This window comes from Manacus candei, unplaced genomic scaffold (genome assembly GCF_025592945.1).
Source record: "Manacus candei isolate 608988 ecotype Guabito, Panama unplaced genomic scaffold, ASM2559294v1 h1tg000049l, whole genome shotgun sequence".
Classification (NCBI taxonomy): domain Eukaryota; kingdom Metazoa; phylum Chordata; class Aves; order Passeriformes; family Pipridae; genus Manacus; species Manacus candei.
In genome coordinates, this window is record NW_026138097.1 from 24,039,646 (window position 1) to 24,066,197 (window position 26,552).

General features: G+C 35.9%; 1 protein-coding gene across 1 annotated transcript in view; it reads left to right on the forward strand.

The window, feature by feature from the left end:
• The first annotated feature begins 121 nt into the window (after positions 1-121).
• Positions 122-26,552, forward strand: part of CDH12 (cadherin 12) — a 528,112-nt gene continuing 501,681 nt past the window's right edge. The window contains exon 1 of the mRNA XM_051799389.1: positions 122-387. The gene's annotated coding sequence lies outside the window, so the exon portion shown is untranslated. The remainder of the gene's footprint in view (positions 388-26,552) is intronic.

Sequence of the window (26,552 nt, forward strand, 5' to 3'; positions counted from 1 at the left end):
AACTACTTTTCACAACTAATACAATTTCAAATGCAGACGGTGTATTTTTGTGGGAGGGGGTTACAGAAAGGGAATCCTCAATACCAATTGGCTGGTCTCTATCAGCTGCAGTTGAGCTCAGGCTGCTGCTGAAGCGCAGTATAGATCTGAAGGGTAAATGTGTAGGGAATCACAGAAAGGGATTCGGTCGTATCCGAGAAGGGAGCCAACCTTTTCCAGTAAGAAAGTGGGTTCTACCTGCCTTTCCTGCCTGTGAGATCCTTTGTGAATGAAGGGGAACGCGAGAAAGGGCAGTTTATTGCTACAGTGATTCAGAGAACGAGGCGCTGCCGCTGTGCACACTGCTGCTGCTGGCGTTGCTGGTGCTGCTGCAGCTCCACGTAGCAGGTAAGGCGGCTTTTTTGGGGGAGAAGAGAGGGGTGGAGGAGAGATTGGGATGGTACCGCGGTGGCTGGGGCTGTGGTGTGGGGGCTCCTGGAACACTGCACAAAGGGAAGCTGCCTCCACGGAGGAGCTGCAGAGGCACGCGCGAGAAATCTGTCCGTGTGGATTAGCAGCCTGTATTCCCTGCTCATCCCGGTTTGGAATCGCAAAACTTCAATAAGTTCTAAACAAAGTGTGCGAGTCCGCAGTACCTAAAGGAAGAGGGAACAGTGGAGGGAGACGAAGGAGCTGCACTTTCCCCTTCCCGCTTTGCAGGCGTCCAGCCCTCCACCAGGTCGGGCAGCGGCTCTGAAATACATAGGTACATAGGTGTGGGTGCAACTACTTCTGTGGTGATGGCTAGGAAGATCAGTGCTGATAAAAAGGAAAATACAGTGTGCCAAACCGGGGACTCAGTTGAGAAGGAAAATAGCTAAGAGATGGTGTGAAATTCGTGGGACTGAAAAATGTATTTGCCATATTTTTATGTCCTTTTTTTTTCCTTAAGCGCTCAGTCCTGTGTGTGTGAATACGGGGGCAGGGGGAGAGTTTCTGCAGCATTGACCTTTAAAGTAATAAGGTTCAATTAAAAACAAAGAAGGTAAGGAATGTGAATTTGACTTGAAACAACTTTGAAAGCACCTGAGCAGCTTGCTCCCTTAGGGAAAAAAAAAAAAAAAAGGCACTGCAGAAAAAATTTAATGGTGAGAAAGAAAATTTAGCCCTGACATACAAGATTTTCAAATGCGAACCGTGATTTATCATTATAATGTTTCAAATTGATCTTCTACAAATTAGTCATTTGATGACCAGTATAACGTACCTAATCTTTATACAGCTGGTTTAATGGTGAGTTTAGCTCTGAATTACAAATCATGCTGCAAGTGTGCCTATAACAGATGTGTGAAAGTACTTATTTTGAATATTTCATGTAATTTTTTATGTGAATGGCTCTGTGGTTTTGATACTTCAATTCTTATTATTTAATCTAGGTAGAAGGATGCATGTTTCTTGTCTTTTAAATATTCCTTTCAAAACATGCTATGGTGTGGTGGTGATGATGGACTTTGTGTAAATCTCTGTTTATTGAGCGACAGTTAATTTTTTTTTTTTCTATATCTGCAAATATCTATACAGAGCTAAACAGGATGCTGGGTGGTATCAATCAATGGTTGAGATTATTGGTAATTTCCCCCCTATTTTCAAATTCAAATATGAATGACAAAACACTAAAAATTCAGTAATACTAAGTAGATATTATTATAATGTAGCTCTTGCTCTGTGTGTGATTGCATTTCAGATACAATATAAATCAATATTAAAATGTTTCCACGAAACCATGCTTTTAGGAAATTCATGAATTTGTCAGGACGCCTTTATTTCAGTCCTCTGAACATGCTGTTAAAACTATCATTGATCACAGTGTGTTTTCAAGAGATTTCCAGGCTTCTTACAAAATATTTCCCCAGATCTGAAAGCCAGATGGTTACATTGAAGAAGTCATAAGCAGTTAATTGCTAAACTGATTTGAGAGCTCCAGAACATATCAGTATACAGACCAAAGGCTTCCATTGCGAGTGATCAAACTAGTTACCTGATGTTGCTCTTCTTAGAGATTGGGGTCTGTGTGAGAGATGGTGGGGAAAACAGATTCTCTTTTGAGGAAGCAAGAAAAAAGTTATTTTGTTTGAAAAGACTGTTTTTAAAAGTAATTTATTTTGTCTTTTTCACATCTATCACATATATGACATTCTTCCTCAAGTCTGCTTTATTTGGATTAATTTACCCCCTTCCCCTCTGTTCCCCCCTCCCCCCCCCCAAACTGTTCTGAATGTCAGATCTGTTATTTGTTTATCTACTGTGTTGGATCTCTCAAAATTTCTATTTGTAATACATATACAGAATTCCCTCAGAGTGTTTAATACTTTGTCTTTTTTTTTCCAAATATGTAGGAAGAAATAATATTTCAGTCGTAATGACATACAGTAGAGAATAGATAACAGAATAGCAAATATAAATGTTACGGTTGTCTTACTATATGCAGTTCCTCATTTTGTATCCATCAGTTAGAATTTTGTTCTTCTGAAGAAAAAGATGACTAGTAATCAGTATTCAGAAGGAAAGCAAATGCTTATTTTCTTTTCTTCAACCTTAAATAACCAATTAGTTCAATAGTAGTTCTTGAGATGATTTAAAAATTTTGTAGGTTAGCAAATTCCTAAATTGCTTTTCCTTAAGTGGTCTTTAGACTGACAGCTTTTTCAGTATTCAAATTATTTAAAATACTTTGTTGACACCTGTGTAATAGGAAAATGTCATGATGTTTTTATCTGTATTGCCTTTATCTGGATGCTACTACTACATTATCTTAAAGGTATGGTTATAAATGTTTCATAAAAGGTTAAAAAGTTTATGATTAAGTAAGTATTTAAACAGTTATCACAGAATTAGAGAAGGAGGTAACTTAGAGAAGGAGGTAACTTACATGTAAATGTGTAAAGTGTCATCAAATTTTTCAAATATTCTTATTATCACCTAGAGCTCAGGTAAATTTTCTTTAACATGGTCAAAGGATCTGTTAGTCCTGTGTTAACTTTTCTGAACTATTCTGATGTGCACATCCAATGTAAAGTCTTACAGTAAGAGAGAGAAGATAAAGTCAGAGTGGAAAACTGCACTGTGTTCATGTAATGAAGCACAGAGGTGAGGGGGTGGGCATAGAGGTTTGTATCTTACAGCCTCTACATCACAGCCATGGAAGTACATGGTGCCACCATCTCATTGGTGGGGAGTGGGCCTTTCCTCACCATATACCCTACCATAAAACTGGTACAACACTAAGAATTTCCTATGTGATGACTGATTCCTAAAATATGAAACCAAAGATTATTCAGAGCACAGTTTTCTCATTAGGCATAACATCATAAATATCAAATTTCTTGAGGAGGGTATATGAAAAGAATTTCTGCACATACATCATTTGGAAGATGACAGTGTCTACCTGGAGGGACGTCATACCTTTTGCTCTGGAATATATTGCTTATTCTTATCCTTATGCTTTTAAAGTTCATAAGAGAGTGAATGTGCTTATTACATGTCCATTCCTTGTTTTCTAGCTATAATATAATTACCTGGAACTGTTACAGAATGTAAGAATGTAAGAAACAGAATGTATTTTAAGTTTAGACATATTTACTTTAAAAGGTCTATTTTTGTCATACATCCTACTTCTGATTCTAACAATATAAATCAATTTTTATACAACAATATACAAAGTTTATTAAACTCTTTACCTCTGTTGCTTATGTATACTTATATTATACTGTATTACCAGACAACATAGTTAATAATACAAATGTGAGTACTGTGTGAAATCATTTTGTGATGACAACTTGCATTTTGATTAAGTTACCACCGTTGTCCAATTCACAATCATAAGGCTTTGAAAAATGATCACATATAGGTATTTCTGCTGAGCAACTCTATTTCTGTCTTTTAGGAATACTAAATTTTTTCTGAATGTTTTTCGTAACATTGACAAACAGTGATATCCAGGGAAGTGGTGGAATTGCCATCCCTGGATGAGTTCAAAAGGCATGTAGATGTGGCACTTACCAGCATGGTTTGGTGGTGAACACAGTAGTATTAGGTTAATGGTTGGACCTGATGATCTTAGAGGTCTCTTCCAATCTTAACAATTCTATGAGAAACTATGAGAAACTATAAATACAAAGTCAAATATAAACAAATTGATGACAGTCCTGTTGGAGTTCTCAACACCTTGTGAAAGTCTAGAAAAGAAACATAGTTCAATTTTAGCATAAATGCATAAAGAAAATTATTTCTACAAGATCTAAATTACATTATTTTAAACTATAAAATATACTGATATTTTTTCAGTATGCTGCTGAGTAGAGCAGCCACATTTTAATCTCATTTACACATTGTTTTTATTTCTGACAGCTGATGTGTTTGAACCTGTGTATTAAAGACTGTTAATAAAAAGAGGCAGGAAAGAAACCCAGAACAAGAAAAAATTAAAGCTGACATCATAGTGTCTTTGATTTTTCTTACCATGGCTTTTCATTCATGTGTTAAGAAACTCTAATACATCTGCATTTATCTTCTCCCCTTCAAATCATATATACTTACCTGCTGCATCAGTATCTTGGTTGGTTTCCAGGTTTTTCATTTGCAAAGCACTCTGAGGGATCTTGAATGTGAAGATCATCATATGAAGCCAAATACTGTTCTGCTTTTAAATGGCTCATAAAAATACCTTTACTTAAAACATTTCTAGGTATACACTAGTTTGGTTGTGTTTATACACACCTCTTAAACGGAGATGTTTTTATAAGACTTTTTAAAATGTGAACATAATTTGAGGGTATAGAACATTGAGGGTGAGATATCACAAAGAAATGAATTATGGTTCATGGTGGTAACAGTAGACAAATGCTACTTAAGAAGGTATATAGTCTGAAATGTTATGTTTTATTACACTGCATTATGAAAAATATTATGTGATTTTTGGTTTTTCTTAGCTAAATGTCTATTCACTAAAGGGACTGGAATATAACATCTAACATGAAAGATGACTCCTCTTTTTTCAGTTCTAGATTTCACTTTTCTAAAAATCTTTGATAGGGAGGGAGGATTTGGGTCTGCTGTGGTACATTCATTTCTCTCAGTGTACTCACTCCTCCGGGCCTGCAGTTTGGAGCTGTATGATACTTACAAGTGGTTGTGTCATAGTAGTGGAAATAATGTTGGGATATATTTTCATGTGTGCACTGTTTTATATTGTGATATTATCAGATTCCACAGAGTAAACCTGACAGGATACTTCTTAATGTAAAAACTAGGATAAAGGAATACAGATTCTGTCATCTCCCATTAATACAAGTTGCTGCTCAGAGACCTAAATTTCAAAAAGATTGTCTCTTTTTAGGATGCCACTTAAGAGTTTGCCTAATATTAAGACATAATTCCCATATATGTCATCATGGGTTTAAGAAGTTGTCTGCTAAAGAAAGTAATTTTTTTTCCTTTAGACGTAGTACAAGATATTAATCATCTCTCACTATTGAAAAGCTTACATTCCTATCAAATAAAAAGGGGGAAGGTACTGTCTTAGCACTTTGTTTTAATGGATCCTCTTTCCTCATTTCATTATTCTTTATTGTTTTGTCTTGACTGATTTTTTTCTTCCATTCAGTGAAACCTGTTGTGAGGGATCTCTATATATAGAGATAAAACTACTTTGCTAAACACCACAAAGGGATTGGTTTTCCCTGACAGATCAAGTGGACTTTTTCATAACTTGTTATACCTACCTTCTTTTTGAAATCTTGTAAAAATTTTGTTTCTTTTATTTGCTTTGCACTGTGTTTCTTCTCTGATCTGTCTCAATGCAGAGGTTCTTACTATCTACAGTAAAATTTAGTTATAAACTGAATTTTGAAATGCCCTGGCCACTGCTTCAAAGTAGACACTCCTGTTGCACCTATTGTCTTTTATTTCCCACTGTCCTTACAAAATTACAGATTTTTTTTCCAATCATCTCTCCTCTGGTAGCAGAGTCAGAGGTGGTTGACTATGCAATACCTTCAGCCACAGAAGCAGTCTCTTTATTCAGTTCTATTTAGTATATTATGTCTTATAAACCACTGAAAACTTTCACCATACAATGGGACTTTTGTGGAAATAGCAATGAAGCTTGAAAACTACTTCAGCTGAAGGAAAACACTTCAAATTAACATAATGAATTTTGTAGATAATGTATTAATGACCCAATGGATTGAACTACATAATAAAAAATGATGGTAGATATGAAAACAATAGTATTGGGTTTAAAATACTTAGGTGGAAGAGAAATAAAACTTAGCTTAAGTTAAATAAACTCTCTTTGCTTCAACTTTCCTATCACTGATGAAAATAACCCTGGTTCTGGTCTTTGTCAGAGAAATAAACCTGGATGATTCACTGAGGAGACAGCTCAATGATCAGGTATGACAGGCTTGATTCATCAGCATCTTTCATTTTACATTCCAGTAGTAATTATTATTCTTGTAGAAATATGCTTCAGTTTAGGTTGACCCTAGCCTCCTAGCCTCTTTTTGAGCACAGAATAGGAACAAAACTGCCTTAACCTTGACTGGAGTCTCCCTCAGTCACAAGATGGTACTCTTCTGCTATTGGTAAATAGCAGGCCTTTGGCCAGGCAGAGATTATGGCTACCATGTGGCTGCCTTACTCATTACATACATGCTGGAAGTTCTTCTTTTGGAAGCTGCTGTTAATATGACTTAGGGAAGGCCCGAAACTGCGCTGTGGATTTCCTCAGAAATGGACCAGCAGCCAGCAGAAATCCTTCTTTCAGGTGGCAGTCTCTGTCAGAAGGGATCCTCTTATGAAATTTTTGCTGTCTGACATCTGCACTTGATTGGTCCGATATACAAAAATGAAGAATTAATTAAGCACTAATTAATAGTAATATGTGAACTTTCATAGATTCACCTAAAATGACCTTGGGTGATTTGTTTTATACCAGACAACCACTTTCTTACTACCTGCCTCTCTGCATTCTTAATTTGTAACCTATATTTTAGGTTCTTCCCATCATGTATTTTCCCTCTTTACCACTCATAAACATCAACTAATCTACTTGAGGTCTAAAGGTCTGGTTTTGGCTCACGATCAGAAGTATTTTCACACAAAAACATACAGATGAATGAGAAAATAGATCTGTAAATGCATCTAAAGAAGGCCTCTGTGTGACTCAAAACCACACAATGTTTCAAGGACTTAATTCAATAAGTATATTCATGGAAAAGGATATCTTATCCCAGTATATAAGATCTACAGTAACCACATAAACTAGGTAGAAAGAAAGGAGAGTACTTTTCCAATAGCTGTATCTGGAAAGTATTTCAAGTATCTTTCTGTTTAAAAGACAGACACATTCAATCACATATCACTTAATAAAGATGCATTTTATCATGTGCAACTTCAAAAGTCTTTCAGATTGTATCTTTGTGTCTAGAAACTTAGGTTTTTACCAACGTAACTAGTTGAATTCTGCTAACACGTGAAAACTAGGTACTCTCACCAGCTGCAAAGTTGGCCAAAGGTTTTTGACTGCACCTACAGACGGCTTTCTGGTGTTTGTAAATGTATGTAACAGGAGTGAGATCTATAGAAAATGTATCATACAACAAATATGATCCAATACAGACAGAATGACTTCAATAAGGGCAAACTGTGTCTGACCAATCTGGTGGCTTTCTATGATGGACTGGCTGCATCAATGGAACATGGAAGACTGACTGAGGTCATCTACCTAGACTTCTGTAAGACCTTTGATATAGTCATATGACATCCTTATCTCCAGTTTGGAGAGATATGAATTTGAAGGATGGAGAAGGAATTGGCTGGATGGATACAGCCAGATGGTTGTGGTCCATGGCTCTATGTCCAGTTGGAGGTTGGTGAGGAGTGGTGTTTCTCTGCGCTCTTTCTCGGGGCCAGTGGTCCTTAATATCTTTATCAATGACATAAACAGTGGCATTGAGTGCACCTAGCAAGTTTTCAGATGACACCAAGCTAAACGGTGTGGTTGACACATCTGAAGGACAGGATGTCATCTAGGCAGACCTGGACAAGTTCAAGAAGTAGGCCCATGAGAACTTTATGGGGTTCAACAAGTCCAATGTGGTTTGAGGCAATGCCAAACATGAGTATAGACTGGGAGATGAACTCACTGAAAGCAGCCCTGTGGAAAAGGACTTGGACCTTTGGTAGGTGAAAAACTCAACGTGACACGGCAGTGTCCACTTGCAGCCCAGAAAACCAACTGCATCTTGGGCAGCGTCAAAAAGCAGTGTGGCCAGCAGGTCAATGGAGGTGATTGTCCACCTCTACTTCACTCTTGTGAGACTCCACTTGGCTTCCTGTGTCCAGCCCTAAAATCCTCAGCACAGAAAATGTATGACCCTGTTGGAACAGGTCCAGAGGAAGGCCACCAAGATGATCAGACTGCTAGAGCATCTCTCCTATGAAGACGGGCTGAGAGTGGGCTTTGCTCCTCTTTTAGTTTAAAAGCATTCTGATAAAAGAGATTTAGATTATATGTTAGGAAGAAATTCTTTACTCAGAGAATAGTGAGACACTGACACAGGTTGCCCAGAGAAGCTGTGGATGCCCCATCCCTGGAAGTGCTCAAGGCCAGGCTGGATGGGACTTCCAGCAATCCAATATAGTGGGTGATACCCTTTCCCATAGCAGGGGGTTTGGATCTAGATAATCTTTAGGGTCCCTTCTAGTTTTAATCATCCTATATTTCTATGAAATATTCCTATTCGTTCTCTATTTCTTCTGATAAGATAGTATCTGTTCTCAGTGCTAGAAGTAAAGGCTGATTCTATTCATTTAAAAACTAATATCAGTAAAAAAGAAAAAAAAAACATTAACATTTTGCTAATGTTGGACTCTGAAAGCTTGTCCAGATAGCCCAGGAGATAAGTGAAGTTTTCTGTCCAATGAAACTATTATTTCTGCAGTGTGCAACTCAAAAGAAAATGAATTAAGATTTCACAGAATATTATGAGTTGAAAGGGACCCACCAAGGATCACCAAGTCCAGTTCCAGAGAGAATGGGCCATAGGAGGATCAAATTCATGGACCTTGGCATTATTAACACCATGCTCTAACCAACTGAGCTAATCTCAGAATTGTATATCAGTGTCGTTTTCTTGGCTGTGACAGAGAGACGATCAAAGAACAGATTGCAGCTTTATTGTCTTGTATTCCTAAGTCTTGTCATAAACAGTTGTGTTGATTTCTATATACTCTTCTCTAATTTATTAGTTGTCCCTTCACACTGAGAAGATGCACTTTTATCCAATTACTAGATCAAATAGAAATCAAGAAGAACGAGTCATCAGTGGCTTGCATATGATTTTAACAGTTTAAGGGTAAAAAATTTTTACCTATAGAAGTTGGTATGCTATTTAAACTTTATGGACAATCATAGATATCATCAGGGAGGTTCCAGAAATGCAAGTCTAAATCAGACTTCAAAGTTAGAGAAGGGTCTGAGACAGTAGCTTACTCAAGTGTCTAACATTCTTCAGAAGCTGTGTGTGGTTCATGGGGACTTCGTTATTATGCACAGGAAAGGTATTTCACTGGATTTGGTTCCCAAGGCTGTAGAGTGAACTGAATTGTTTAAACATGAATATGAATGTCCTTGAAGCTGTGACTGGAGAAAAAAGACTGAACACCCTTAAACTTAGCTCTTGTCAGGAAAAGCAGCATTGCTCTAGTGAATTTCAATCCAGCAGGTGAAAATGTCACAGGGTCTTGAGAACGTATAAAGGAAATGAGTATATAATTTGAGTATCAAGAGCAAAGCGTGTCCCAACAAAGAAATAAGTAAAAGAGTGTGTATAGTAATATTTAGTGGCTTACTCTGATAAACCTTTAGAAATGTAACCAAAGTCATTCTATGTAGATGCCCTGGAACTCACGAAAAGTACAAGACACGACCCCTTAAAACTCCTTATATATTCTCAGAATAACTATTTAACTGAGTCATATGTGAAGTAATCGCAGATATTTTTTAATTTTTCAAGGTGAAAGCGAAGAAAGTGGAAACTAATCATCTTTTCTTCCTAGAAAGACATAAAAATATTTAAGATGATTACTGATTTGTCACTGTTCAGCAAGTTTTGCTGCAGATGTTCCTCTCAAAGTACCCATGCAGCTCCTGGAGAAGATCTCTTCCTCTCAACTGCTAAGCCTATTCCTACCTCTGTCAGGCAAAACAGGTTTACTAGCATGTAATGATTTACCTAATAGACTCATTTATTTACTCCCCCTTTTTACAAAGAATTTCTATAATCTTTACAGCTGTAAAGATTTTTTTTTGGTGAAGAAATATATAATTCTTGATTTAAGCTTTATTTCAGAAATATTTAAGAGGAAAATAATTCCTTCTTCATTTATGTTTTATCAGTCTCAAAGGATGATGTCCATAATTCCTTGTTGCATCTGTAATTGAATAAAGCTGCCAGGATGCAGTAAAAAAAGGAGGGGGTAGGAGTCTTTGAAAGGTTTGTCTTAACTGGTTTTGAAGTTCAGTTCTGTTATCTAAACTGAACAGTGAAGAACTGGTATTAAGACCTGGGCTATACAAAATCCAGAGTTCCTAAAGTAGTTTCTTTAATGTTGAAAACCTCCTATGCTGAATTCTGAAGCTTTTTTCTGAAGTGCAATGTTAATTTGTCACGTAATGCTGATTCAGATTAACTGGAAGTGCATTAATTTTCACCCAGTCTCAAAGTCTTGACTCCCTGCACTATAAAAGTTTGTGAGAAATAAAAACTTTTCAAATTAGTGATTATTTTCTTCCTTCTTTAAGACAAACTTTGAGACACGTAAAAAATACCTTTGTATATATGTGCAAATAACTAGGTTTCAGTGTAGTGTTTTAAAATTATTCCTGTCTAAATCTTAGGTTTTCCCTTCTTTGCTACCTGTCCTTTAAGAGGAGACTTAGAATCTCAGTCGTACTTGGGCTGTATGCTCTAATAGAATATAACACCCCTGGAGCATTAACAAATCTCTCAGCTTTTAAATAGACTGTGACCCATTCATTTACAGGGCTACTTCAATAAAGCAATAGCTCACTTAGGTTAATTATGGATCATGGTGTGATTCGATTTGCAGAGTGCAGACTTACCCATTATCCCCTAATGTTTGTATGGGTCATGTTATCACATCCAAATAATGATTCATGCCACCCCTTGTTCCTGAAGATATCACAGTGATTACAGGAAAGCTCGACATGCTAGTACACAAAGCCTTTAGGGTTCTGTTGGCTGCTGTTGAATTATTATTTTTGGCTAGAGCATGATAAAGCAGGAAAGTCTCAGGTTTCTCTGTGACTGTGACACCTTCCTCTTGTGATTCAATTGGCCATCTGGCTGAGCAGACGGGCTGGACATTTGCAGAAATCAGATCTGTCTCTCCCTGTCTTTTGCTTCTTGCATTTTCCTTTCTTTTGGTGAGGAAAGTTAGTTGGCCCTGACCTGCTGTGACAGATTATTTGCAAGTCAAGTGCTTATGACTTTTTTTCCCCTCTAACAGCTTGAGTATCTAACATGAAGATGGGGCGATTTCCAACAGGAAGGAAACATCAATACTTTTGTCCTCCTGTAGTTATCACCCAGGGGAGACTCAGAGTGGTAGCCACACTGAGAAGGGAAAAACAGGATATGTTTTCTACACTGCAAGTACCAACATAATTTCTTTTTCCAGTGCTGCCACATTATCATTTACACTGAAGGATTGTCATCACTTAGGCACAGTAATTCAAAACAGTCTCAATGATAGGATAAGAAGTGAAATTTTGACTATGATTGTAAATGTTTATACAATGCTTTTAAGGTTTATTTTTACTTCTCATTTTTGCAGATGATCTGAATGTTTTCACCTACCACTGTGTTTACGCTGAGTGGCCTTCAGGCTGCTCACTGGTCCAGCTGCTGACAAACACTGAATCTTGTTAAATGCTTCCAATAAAACTGTCATAAACCTCACTAGCACTAAACTCTCCTAAATGTAAGCCATTCCTAGTTAATATGTAGTAGAACTAAAACATGAATAGATAGAGGAATAGTTTCCTTATGGTTTTTTTTTATACAAAGATCTATGGAAATAGAAAAAATGAACTTCCTTTCTTTGCTATCAACTGCACATGCAACCTAGATACAGAAGAAATTGCCCTAAGAAATAGCACTGTTCTTCAAGTGAATTAGTTTTGTTACAGCTGAATTTAAAGATGCTCCAACAACTTCTGTCACTAAGGAGAGATAATAGTTTTACTCAGTAAAAGAACATTTTTCTAAGGAAAACCACTAATAGGGAAAAGAATTCTAAATTAAAAGCACCAGTTAACATTGTTTCTTCCACTTTCTTTGCTTCTAGACAATGACAAACACAGCCACAGTCAATAGGGTCAAGTAGTGATGAAATATTTAAAAATATACTTTTTTAAAATATAGCATTTTTTTTCTACTTTAAAAGTATTATACAAGAATCTCCCCAGAAATAGTGACAAGAATCTAAAAATTCTAAGCAGATTTCAAACCTTTTTTAGATTTCCCAGCTGCTTGGTGGTATATACTCGCAAACAAATAGTGAAAAAATGGCTTTTGAAATTTGTACTGCATTAGAACTCTGAAAAGTTGTAAATATTTTTTTTTGCTGAGTGTTGCAGCACAGTTAGGACTCAAAAGTCCGTCGTGGTAGTTGTCTGAAACACTAATAAAAAGGATTTTTTTCTTTCCCCTCCCCTTGCATCAACAGTATAATGATTTTTGAGGATCAATATTGTATTCCTGTGTTTAGAAGCTTAAACTCCTGTTCTATTATTTCTCTCCAGTGTTTTTTCTTCTTAAGCATGTAGGGCTTATTGAAATTTGAAAGGATATTCGAACTCATCATTTCCAAAGACCAAAATCCAAGGTCATACTACCTCCTTCCCAGATCCTGTTTTCAGTGATAAATGTATAAAAAAATTCTGGTGTTTTGATTGTATCTAAGAAAAATTCAGACTTAGTTTATAATCTGAATACAATGACCCATCTTTCAAGCTTAACAGACTAATGGCAGGGAACATGTCACCTGTGGGCATTTTTTTGCAAGGAAAACAAAGATTGTCATTGAAACCATAAACATAGTTGTCACTGTTACCTATTAATTTTACAGCAGAATGATTTTTGTAATGAAATATAAAGACACTCCAAGATTTCAAAGTTTGAGTTAATGCAATAATTGTAGATTAAGCTGGTTGCCAGGTATAATGTCAAAGCATGGGATTTTTCCATTTTGTTTTTCTTTTTATCTTTATCTTTAACAGATAAATATAATGTGGCATATCTATATCACTATATCCTTATTTTCTTTACATGGAAAACAGTGCAGTCAAAAAAATGTCCTGAAACAAATGTTGATTTTATTGTCGTTTTTCATATAAGACAGTAGAATCCATCCCTAGAAAGAAGAAATTGTAAATATCACCATTACGAAATATCTACAAAGGAATTTTTGAACTTGTTTATTTATTTACCATGTGAAAATATGTACACACATCTAAGCCAATTATATTTTGCATTTTGGCCATTTTTTTCTCTAAAACCTGAAAGTTTTCAAAAGCAAATCCCTGTATTTTGAACTTTCCTAAACTGTCTTATTTAATTAATTCCTTACTTCACGTTTTGTGTATAAGATTTAAGCCCCCAAAGTATGTGTTATCTGTTGCTTGTGAACTTAATAATGTAGAAAGTTGTGTTCATCCATCTTCTTTATAGAGGTTTTCATGTGTAGTTTATTCAGCACTCAGTGTATTCTATCACTTCACTCCAGATCAAGACTTGCAGGAGCACAAGTGACACCACAGACTAAATTGTAGACATTTAAGAGCTTGAAAGAATTATTAGACCTTTGTTGTTGTCTGACAACCTAAATAATTATCTTAACATCAAGGCCTGATGCTCTTCTACCTTAGTGGAAACACTGTATGTTGTTTTGGCATTCTTGTAATAGCTACAGCTGATAATTTCCCATCTTTCCTTGAGGTTATTTATCAGACAGATAGTTTCATGTGGGTACCTTATGATTCCTTGACAGCTGGTCATAAACCCTGATAAATGCTCCTGCCAACAAAACAACACTTGAGTTCCAAAAAAAGTCTGCAATTTTTTGTAATGTAGATTATTTGATTGATGTGCAGTATGCATTTTAATTACAAAGATAAATAAGATAGAGGAAATTTGTTACTTAGCTATTCACTATTCCTTAATCAGACTACAACTAATCAAGATTTCTGATTGGCTAAAATAACTTCAGATTTAATTTACTGCACTGCCATTATAGACAAAAAGAAAAGCATGAGTTATCTCTCTCTGTCAAAACAGCACAGAAGAACAAGGAAACAAGACAAACCTTGAAATATTGTAAACGTGACTGCAATCTGTCAGATTAGTAATTTATTACAACAAATGGAATGCTTCTTTTGTGAAATGACAGAGTACATTTTTTCAATATGCAATATTTATGTATATTTTTAGTACCAGAGTAGATCAGGACTGCACCTGAGACCAATGCATTTATTTTCATTTGAGCTTGTGTAAAAGCATTTTGCATACTTTACTTAACATCAAAAGATGTCAAATGGGCCAAATGACTGGTTTATTTAGGTGGATTTTTTTTCATAATTCAATTATATCCCACCACTCTGGTTTTGCTGTGATGTCTGTTGTGTGCTTCTACTACCTTCATTGCTGATCTATGTTTTAATGTGTGTGTGTTAGGGGAAGAATACAGCACATAAGGAGAAAGTACTTTTTCCTTGTTGTGTTCTCGTTCTCATCCATGCCATATTCTCGCATGGGTGACATCAAGTTTACTTATATCTCCGTGATACATACATGCACATATACAAAGAGTAGGTTTGTTTGTTTGTGGGAATCTGATAACTATACAGGCAAACAGGCCAGGTGGAAAATTCTGATAAGGCAAAGTTAGTTTTTTTCTGAAGTACTGTCATTGCTTCAACATGTTTTGTATGCCCAGGTAGAGGAAAAGAGAGATAGGAAGAAAGATACCAAATCAGAAGTTAGCACAGTGGGTAGTGGTTAAGGAACACTTTTGGGATGGAAGAAAATAAATTTTAAATCTCCATTTCCCTTGGATTTAACCCAGATCTCATTTTAAGTAAGTAACTTTTCCTCCATATTTTACAATCTGAGTCTCCCCAAGGAAGTTATTTAAATTTTTATAAAAAATTAAAAGGTCATTGGTAGGGACCAGAATTGTAAATGACTCAGTAGTGCAGTGGGTGGAATACTTACCCACTCTTTCAGAGGCAGATCGGGTTTCTGTTCTGAAGTGAGCCAAGCAAAGGCTTCTAACCTGGATCTCCCTAAATCTCACGAGTTACCTTCTGCAATATTAGTTGGTCTAAAATTTGGCTTCAGGCTCTTTATAGATGATTCAATATTGCCTGTAAGGAGTGTTCCCACTTGAAATCTGATAAAGTGTGTAATGGGCAAAAGATAAATTTTAACTACTTCTTAATCCAACTTTTTTTTTATTTTTTTATTTTAAAGAGTTCTAATCTAGGGGATGTGTTTTGGCTGCATTTATTTTCTCTTCTATTAGCATAGACCTAAAATGCTTTGAGAAAAAAAGGCAGACAGTGAGAAATAGTAATCTGAAGATCTGTAATCTTGAATCTAATCTCACAATGCAAAAACTCTCAAGGTCCTGGCTAATTTTTTGGTTATATTTATAACCAATTCTTTGGAAATGTTTATCTCCTTGTGATACAACTGCACAGAAGAACAGCTTATGTGATTAACTGGGGGTTTAAGCAACAAGGCATGGGGTCATTTTTATTTCCTTTGATACTATGGCTTGTAATTAAGTAGGTGCAATGCATAAGACTTAGTGGTGTACAACCAACCATTGGTTCATACTGCTTCAAATAACACATAAAAATGATCAATTCACTAGTGTGTCATCATCTGGGAATCACTGAAAATGGTAGAAAACTGTACACTTGTCTTTGTGTCTGCAGTAAGATTCTTTCTTGTCTCCATTTCTAGGCAGAGTTTGTCCATGGCATGTAGGGTATCTTTTCTACATACATATGCACACCTGTGATCTCAGCATTCCCCTAGTGTCTTTATTATCCTTTTTTTTTTCATTCAAGCTTTTGATCGTTTTTTTTTAAATTGTGCTTTTTCTTTCTTTAGCATATTTCATTTCTTCTAATAATTTCTACCTTTTCTTGTCTTTCTGTATTTTCTTTTCCCTCATTCAAAAGAGGTGATGTGGCACAGTAATGTTACTGTATTAAAGAAGCCTTCTGCTTCATGCCAAGAAAGCTGGGTCACATCTGCAACAAACAATAGTTCTCAAATGCATCATCTACAGAGAAAGAGGCCTGAGGCTTGATGTAGCACAAAAAGAGATGGAATATTTTTGTAGTGATCTGCATTTGCATCATATTTGTACCTTAGTAGATATCTCCTATTTGATTGCATCTCTATTTTTACTTCTGTACTTTGTTGCAATACACAATTGCACCATGGAATTGAAGATGTGAAGATACATCCAATCTCTCCAAATATTTGCCTGTAAAGACAAGAAAATGTCCATATATTAAATGGACATTATTATGGACATATATATTATGATCTGACTGAGCATAAAGACTGATCTTTGAGAAAAGTATTTAAAGAAACAAGCTGGAAACTCCTAGATATATGTAATCAATACAAGTGGATTTCTGCAAAATAGCAGAAATAACATTTTAGTGTGCAAAGCTGAATCTTTATTCAGATGACTATTAAAGCATTACATATTAGTATGTCTCCTTCACTGCAGAAGAAATACTTGCTAATAAATTTTTTTGTTGTTGAGGCACTTGAATAATTAGGAAACAAGCATAGGAGAAATAAGAGAGCCTATTTAGGCTAAGTCTAGACTCCTATTCTTTTTAAAAGGTGCAGAATTGTTTTTATTATATTTGTTTACTTCAGACAACTCCTGTCTGACCTTGACAAGACTCGCAGTGAGGGCTTTTGCAATATGATTTTAAGGAAAACTGATGTGTTTGAAATTTCCACACAGATTCAGACATCTCAGCAATCTTTAAAAAATGTCTAATATTTTATTTGTTGAAGAATTTAACTTATTTCTGTCAATCATACAGATTCTGCATTTATCCTGTTTGGTGGTAACTTTTGAGCGCTTTCCAGGCGCTACTCTGCCTCTTGACAAACTAAAACAATAACTTTGCAAGTGATACCATCTGTCTGCATCCTTCAAAATGTGTTAACAGAAAACAAGTAGCCTTGGAAAAGGATTAACTGTTTCCATGTCGACCATGGTTGCAGTTGTATCCTTAATACTGTAAAAACCCTGGCTGTAAGTGGGGCTAGAGAGTCACATGGGGGCTTCTCTGTCATGTCACTGAGACTGTGTCACAGCAGGTGGATTCCAAGGAGGTCTGTGGCCTTCTCAGACAAGAAGATCTGGACCAAAGAGTGCATATGTGACAAATGGTTTTGGTAGGTTGAATGTTTCATTGTTTCTTAGTTTAGGGAGGCTTTGTACTGGTGAACAAATAAATGCTGCTTCTCATATGGCCAGATAGGATGGGGCAAGAAGATTCTAAAGGGAAGATGGAGAAGAAGAATCTAGTTTTGAACATCAACCATGTGACTGCACAGAAGTTAGTTGGCAAGTTTAAAATTGCTAGTTGAGGGTACCAGCAGATATTCCAATTATACTTTTTCCCCAAGGAAAACTGTCCTTACTTTATTTTTCCCCACATCCTGTTTCCTGAATGTGGCTTGATCATCATATGGAATATGTTAATATTTTGACCTGTATAATATTTTATTTCCTTATGTTGCTAAAACCTCTGCACAGTAACTTTAAATGTAAGGCATTAGACAAAGAAGGAGCATAATTTTACTGTTCACATCTTAAAAAAAGCTGAAAATTATTTTCCAAAAGACATTTGAGTCTATATTGAATTAAAAGAAATGTGTAAAACTGCATCTGATAGTTCCACCAAGCATAATTACTTTTGACATTAACTTACCTTACTATTTTTCCATACACTGAAAATCAGGTTGTGTCCAGTTTCAGTTTAACCCAAAAACTGCAGCTGATTAGTTTCTTTTTGTCTGTTCTTCTATAACAGAAACCCGAGACAGCAAACCAAAAATAAGTAGCTGATCAGCTTCCACTTACCATTTCTTCCTAAACACTGACTTATGCTGAAATGCTTCTCCTTATTTCCTTAGCCTGAGGTGTAAGTCTGAGACATATACATAGTTAGGGATGATAAAACTGTGGGACAGGGTGATCAGACCATATAGGTGTGCATAGTGACAAAGAAAACAGGTTCTCCATGTGGCTTGATTTTGTTTAAAATCTTATTTACACACAGTAGGAAGTAAGTAAAGAGTAAAACAATACAGACAAGATGTAATGAGCATGGATGGATACAGATACAACACACAGAGTATATAAAATAGAAAGCTAAAAGGATAGAAAACCATAGCATTGATAACATAAGCAAATGATTTGCTTACTGGGGATTATACATTATATCATAAATCTATACTTTGTAAATCATACTCTTCCTGAAAAGTGGCATAGTTGGTAGCATCCTAAATCAGGGTTTGTGACATCTGTGTGCCTGCAGGTAAGAACCTATGTGGAACTTTGGAGTTCAAGGAAGAAAGAATGGTGTCTCAGAGGACTCTCATTATTTTCATTAATGGAGTAATACACTGTCCTAAATAGAGCAAGCAGATACATCTATTTTATCATTTATTGTTACACAACCTGTGTTTCAGAAAATATACCAAATTATTTTTTCAAAATGTCTCGTTTCTGACTCTGCCTGGTATTTTATTCACTATATGGACACCCTATCTATTCTACAGTCTACAGTGTATTTTATAAAATTATTAGTTCATCTCCAAGTAGTTATCTAATGTCCCTTAAATTATATTTCGCTTACTTTGCTGCCTTAAAACTGAAAAGAGAAAGATCATAGGCCTTATCTAGAGCTGTGTCATATAGTACTTTTATCTAATTTTCTGTGCATCTGTGCGCATGTGAAAACTATGAACTCCTTTTTTGACAGGAAGCCCAAGAGAAGGTAGACTGATTTGAAGAGGAAGAAGAGAAGCCACATAGGTCTCACAGTGTCCTTAAAGCTAAAGAATGTGTTAATAGTAAATTTCACACACAGAGGAATATCCTTAAACAATTCGCCCTTTCTAGTTCCCAAAATAATTTCCCTGTTAACAACTTCAGTTCAGCCCACTGTCTTTGGACAGCAAAAAAACGCATCACAGTCTTTAACATGTCTCCGTGGTGGTTTTTTTTTGTTTGTTTTTGATGAATTGAAAGAGTATTGTTTTTATCCTCTGAGACCTAAAAAGTGTGTTGTTACAAGTATTCTTTCAGAAGCAAATGTCTTCCACCTGCTTTTCAAAATTTTGAGAACTTATTTCTTAATACTTTTTTGCACACATAATTATAATAGTTATTTTTACCTTTCCTTGCTTACTAGAGCACTTAATTCTCCCCAAAAGCACTTTTTCTCCGTACTAACAAGTTTCTGTTTCCATTTCACATTCACTTAATTCATTACATGTTGGATTTATTAGATCATCTTAGCTCCTAAAAAAGCATTATCCCTTTCTTCTGTAAGAAATGCATTTAAGATCCCCTTCCTTATTCCCTCTTACTTGACTTGTTCATGTTATAGGTGGTAGAGTTATCTTCTCTATAACAGAATAAGACTTTCATAGGTAATTCAGTCACAGCAGTGTGAAGTCATTGGTCACAGCACCAAGCCCGACAGAGTTCAAGAAGTGTTTGGACAATCCTCTCAGGCACATACTGTGACTCTTGGAGATGGTCTTGTGCAGGGCTAGGGGTTGGACTCTGTGATCCCTGTGTACCTCTTCCAACTCAGCATATTCTGTGATTCTGTGGTCAAGTCTGTATTGCCATGAGAATCATAAAATCATAGAATCAACTGGGTTGGAAAAGACCCCTGAGATCATCAAGTCCAACCTTTGATCCAGTACCACCATGGTTACTAGACCATGGTACTAAGTGCCACATCCAGTCTCATCTTAAAAAACTCCAGGGATGGTGAATCCACCACCTCCTTTGGCAGCCCATTCCAATGTCTGATTACTCTGTCTTTAAAAAATGTTTTCCTGATATCCAACCTAAACCTCCTGTGGCAGAGCTTAAGACCATGCCCTCTTGTCTTACTGATAGCTGCCTGGGAGAAGAGACCAACCCCCACCTGGCTACAACCTCCTTTCAGGGAGTGGTAGAGAGTGATGAGGTCTCCCCTGAGTCTCCTCTTCTCCAGGCTAAACAACCCCAGCTCCCTCAGCCTCTCCTCATAGGACTTGTGCTCCAGTCCCTTCACCAGCCTTGTTGCTCTTCTCTGGACCTGCTCCAGCACCTCAATATCCTTCCTGAATTGAGGGGCCCAGAACTGGACACAGCACTCCAGGTGTGGCCTCACCAGTGCTGAGTCCAGGGGAAGAATCACTTCCCTGGTCCTGCTGGCCACACTGTTCCTGATCCAGGCCAGGATGCCATTGGCCTTCTTGGCCACCTGGGCTCACTGCTGGCTCATGTTCAGCTTCCTGTCAATCCAAACTCCCAGGTCCCTTTCTGCCTGTCTGCTCTCCAGCCACTCTGTGCCCAGCCTGTAGCACTGCATGGGGTTGTTGTGACCAAAGCACAGGACCCGGCACTTGGCCTTGTTGAATGTCAGGTTGTTAAAATAACTTTCTCTAGAAGGCTTTTTATTAGCAGTAGGCAAATTGAAATTCTATCCTTGGTACCTGTTATCATACTTGGTATAGTATTTTTCTTTCTATGAGGGGTCAAGTGTTGAGAAAAAGAGAGGTAGCAGTGAAATAAGGCAGACAGTATACCAGCTAGAGAGTGACTGGGGGGGGTGCTTCTGCAGGCATACTATCTCAGTTAGCAAATACTCTACTGTAGCTATCATCAAAACAGTGTTTGACTTTGTGTCCCTTGGAGCATTACATCTGAAAGGGTAGCAGCAGAATAAAGACAGGCAGAGACAAAAATGAACCCACAGCAGAAGTACTACTTCGACAAAAGTTCCTGTTCCCTTAGCTCAGGTAGGTGTGCAAGCCTTGATGAGCAGAGTAAAAGGAAAAAGGAGAAAATTGTCAGTATTTTCTTGTCTTTCTCAGTCTTTATTTTGTGTTCAAGCTGTCCTAATGGTTATATTACTTTACTGAGGCTTTTATGGCTGCAATGTTGACTATTTGGATTTTAATTCTCATTTATTAGGAAAATAGTTATAGGGAGGACTAAGATGCATTTTACTCTTGTGAAAATTAGCCTCTGCACATATTCACTCAGTAGATTTGTGCAATATTGTTTCTAAAAAAAATGACCAGTTTTATCAAGAAAAAACAGTAAGCCCATTAAAATAAATATATTTTAAGGCAATTTCCCACACAATTATTAAGAATTCCTCCCATTTCTGGAGCAATGCTTTCTAAAAATTATCAGGTCAGAAAGCAAAGACACATAAAAGAAACTGGTAGCTGCTGTTCAACTACTGAGCATAAATATATTAGATAAAATATTTTTCTTACACTGTGTAATTAACTACTACAGATCTCTACAAGCAGATGAAATTTGCTGCATGTACATACATGTCCAAGATTGTCCTTTTCACACATTTCAGAATGCTTAAAATACAGTTAATTTGCATTTTCAGTTGTTTGTCAGGCTTTCTGTTGTGCTTAATCTGTTATTTAGTATTTCAGAGTTTAGGATTAGTGGATTGATAAACTGAAGTAATAGAACTGGTACTCAATTTGCCATAGAACTGTTATGGACCTTTTACTGTTACTTGGGAAGAGGAAAAGTAAACTATATCTGGCACTGCACTGCTGCATGCTATTACAGAGTCAGAAAAAATATTTATCTCTAACATCTTTTATAACATTGTTATTTTTAAATTCATTAGATTACCTCACCTGAATTTCAGTTTCCTTGAAATAACTGTTGCTAAATGACCACTGAAGCTTAATTTTATTGGAAGTCGTGGCTTTGAAAGCTTTTAGATGACTGAAAATATAACTTTTGATTTTGCACTTGTTTCTATTATATTTTTTTCAGTAGTGTCACCTGATGGTTTTAAGCAAGTAAGTTTTCAAATTTGGGCAATGCAAATGACAGCAAAACCAATCTGAGGTCATTCTTATTTTTAATCAAACCGATTAAAAATGAAAAAGAAAAGTCTTCATCAGACAAGCAAAATGGGCTGGGGTTTACTGTGCTTGTAGTTCCCAGCATAAAAAGTTCTCTCTCTTCTTATGGTAGGTCACCCACTAGCCCTACAGTAAAGCCCATAATAACTAGATGAATCTACACGACAGGGAAGCTTTCTTGGAAGAGGACATTTAAAGAATTTTTTCAACCCATTTTAAACATTTTAAACATATTTCCTACAGACATAACAAAGGTGAGATACAATGTCTATATACACTTTCATTAAGCTCTTAAAACACTTGAATACCCATGTCTCTCAGTTACACAGCTCAATTCCCTGGGTTCTCCTTAGAAAGATGTTGAAGAAGAGGAATAATTACCCTCCAAAGCTATCTAAAACAGCAAACAATTTTTTCATACAGGAACACATCACTGTTCACTGATACACACACACCCATAGCTGAGATGCAAAAGAATTTCAAGAGGCAGCTAGTATATGGTGTGTCCATTGATCAGTCTCAATCTGCTGGATTTAGGCTTATTAAATGTGTAACTTTGGAATTAGCAGTGAAATTGCTACTGGTTTTATATACACATCTCTGAATCACACCTTTTTCTTGTACACATTGCTCATGTGTGATATCAAGACTCTGAGAACTCACTTTAATAAAAATGCTAATTGTTCAGTATATTTTCAGTTTCTTGTATTTCCTGCTGTTGACCTATTCTGTAGAAATTTCCCTCAGCTTTTTCTTCAAATTAAGCAGTCTTTTCCATGCTTTCTCAAAGTTCTCTATTAGTTTCTCCACTACATATAGCAGCACCTCCTAATTGTTGGTGAAGCGTGTATTATTTTCCGGATTTATTCATATATATAGGACAGGGGACCAAGTGATCTGGGACACCTCAGGGAAAGAGAAACTAAAGAGGGTCTCTCCAGTAATGAGTGAGAAAATGAGCAAGGAAAGCAGAACAAATTGTTTCTTCAACTGAAGAAATTACTAAAGACTGTTTTGGGGCAACTGCACTAAGTTTTCACTGTCACAGATTCTTGGCAATAGCTGTCCTGGTTTCAAGCAGCATGAAGTGTCTGAATTTATAACTGGTGTGAAATTATGCTCTGGTATCAGCAAACAGAAGTATTGAGTTCAGATCATTCCTAAGTGCTTCAGAATGTAGAGCTCTGAAAGTATCTAATTTTAGGTGGTCTGATTTGAAACCGGACCTATTATTTTTATATGTTTTGAAGACCAGCTGACAGTTTATCTCACCACTCTAAATCTCCAACATTTCAAACAGTTTCACGGTGCTAGAAGGTATGATATTTGAAAGGCACTTTGCAGTAAAGCATTCATTCTTACTTCAATGAAAGCTGCAATAAATTTGAGAGAAGTAAACAGATTTGAAATGTAATAGACTGACGGTTAACTAGTTATATTTTAAATATCTAACTATGAGTAGTTTAAATTTCAAAACAGAGTTTTTCAGTGTCAGAGAATGTATTTGGGTTTTATCTGAAGGGCAGCTGAAGGGTTCTATTTCCTGCTCAGATCAAACTGTATTATTTTCTGACACAATAAGGACCAGCATAAAAGTTAGTACTAAATTATTTTCAGATAAACAGCAATAATACTAGTGAATGTTATTGACTTATATTAAAAATTTTTCAAAAATTGTCTCTTCAACTACAACATTCAGGAGTAGAAACAGTAAAAATGGGTGTTTTCTGTTTTAATAAATATACCAACATTGGGACTATCACACCGTGAATTAATTTGGAACATTTTGGGAAACAGGAGAACAACTCACAAAGAATTTTGAAGAATTCACGTAACATACAAGAATTTCGATCAAAGACATCTTTTTTTCTTTTATAGTAAAGACAAATTCATCTGCAAATTTAAAAACACTTCTGAATTACTTATAGTTTTATCAAAATTACAACTTGCCAAAACCCCCATATTTTGAAATTGTTTTAAGAAGGGATCAAATTAACAAGTGCTTTTGTGGTTTTGTTATGTTTTTTTGTTTGTTTGTTTGTTTGTTTTTAAATTTAGCTTTTTTTGTACAAGTGTAAGTAAAAGATTATTATATAGCACCTTTACAAGGTGCTATATAATGGCACTTTGTGTGTGTTCGTGTAAAGGCTTTTGTTATAAGGGATAGTGATATCAAATTTGAAGTAGACTTTTTCATAGCCTTTGAACAAGTGAGGCATTGCCACTGGTGAGCAGGTTGTTCAACTAAAGAATCTCACACCTCAACAGTGAATTATACCAAAGACTTTTCTGTAACTCCACAATGAATTGCAGAGTTGAGGTTTATGTAGTATTGGAAAGAAAGCAGAGTGGTGTTTACCTTATGTAGTAACTCTCAAACTGCATATATAAATTTTGGTTTAAAAGAAGTAATTTTATTAAGAAAAAGCAATGACATTTAAAAAGAAACCTATAAATGTCAAGGCAAAGGCAGTCTTAAGAAAACTTAAAGCTCCTATTAGCTGTTACAATCACAAATGAAATTATTAGAATGGAAAATAATTAAAATTTCCTGATTTTTTCATAGATGTTTAAAGTATCAGAACTTCAGGCAGAGTGACCGAATTAAGAAGATATTTTTATTAGAAAAATATAATGGCATTGCCAAAATACTTTTCTTCTGTGCTTTAGAAGGTCTTTCCTTCCATATCTGCATAACAGAATCTTTCTTTTGGCAGAAAATGCTTGCAATAAAATTCCTAGCTGGTCAGAAAATGCTGATATGATTTGGGGTTTTTTATTTTTTTTTCCCTCCACAAAAATGATTATATTTTGACAGGATTTTCTCCAGAAACATTGTCAGTTTTAGGATAGCCTATGAGTGTTATGGTACAGGCTGTGTGCAGGTGTTGTTTGTGGGACTAGAATAATACACAGGAACCGAAAGGTTCAGCTCTGATATACAAGTCTCAGGCTGAAATTTCAGTTCTAGTTGATAGAGCAGGGATTTCCAGTTGCATCAAAGACTTAAAACAGGAGACTTGCAAGGGACAACCACAAATATCATAAAAACAGAAAGCATTTCTTTACAATAGGTAGAATTTAATTATTTTTAAAAGGTGTAATAAAATAAAATATTAAACAAGGCATTTACTTTCAAGCTCCATGGTCACAGACCATATAGTGTATAAAATAAATCAAATCCTCTAATTGAATAAAGTAGAGATTCACCTATGTTTTCTATGGGTCAGGTGACTACTTTAATTACTGTGGCCTTAGCCATACAGGGACAAGGTAGCACTTTTGCCAACAGGAAACATTGTATTGTATTACTGGGAGAAAGCAAGCAGGACTGTGGAACATACTGTATGTTATTTGTGTTGAGCAATGGAAGAAAACGAATGGCACTTATACATGCTCAGACCTGTTTGTAGGGTTTTTGTTGTTCTGAAGAAACATCTTCTGAATAAAAGTTGCTTGGATCCAATGGTTTTTTATCCTTCTTCACTAAAATTTTCAAAAGCATTTTCTATTTAGTTCCAAAGTTATTCTAAAATCTTACAATTCTTATGAAACATCCTCAATTTTGGTCAGTTGTACTCAACAGTTTCTATTTCTTTCCTCCAAGTATTGATGTGAAACAGCTGATCCAGATTCAAATAATTTCCCTGTATTGAAGACAAAAAAAAAAAAACAAAAAGAAGTTAAAATTGCTTTTTGTCTGATCTTAGTCATCAGTAAGTTGCAAATCTGTGCCAAATCCCACTGAAGTCGATGAGGCGTCCTGCTTAGAGATGCCAGTGTGACATATTAGGGCATAAATTTGTAACACAGAAGAAAATTTACCCAGATATAAATGTATTAATACACTATATTTACATATCCAAATAAAGAAACTTAATAATTGGTAAGAAAATGTAACCCAAAAAGAAATTTTCACATATATTTTCTATGTACAGTCTTACTCACCCCGTGGACCTTATTTAATGACTGCGTTACTAATAAAGCTACATTCAGCTTTAATTTTTTACTCTGTGTATTTTGGGACAGTCATTAATTCTGTAGTAGCCGTCTAACATACTTGTGAGAATAAAAGAACGGACTGAATAATTGGGCAAAAACCAATGTCATTTGGTTGATCTGTGGAAGATTAAGTCAGGTTTTTTTCACTTTTATTATTTACTACTTGTAATGTTTGAATGGTACATAAATCAGGTGACACTGCTTCAGCTTTTTAAGTGTCTTTTTAAGTGTACTACTTAA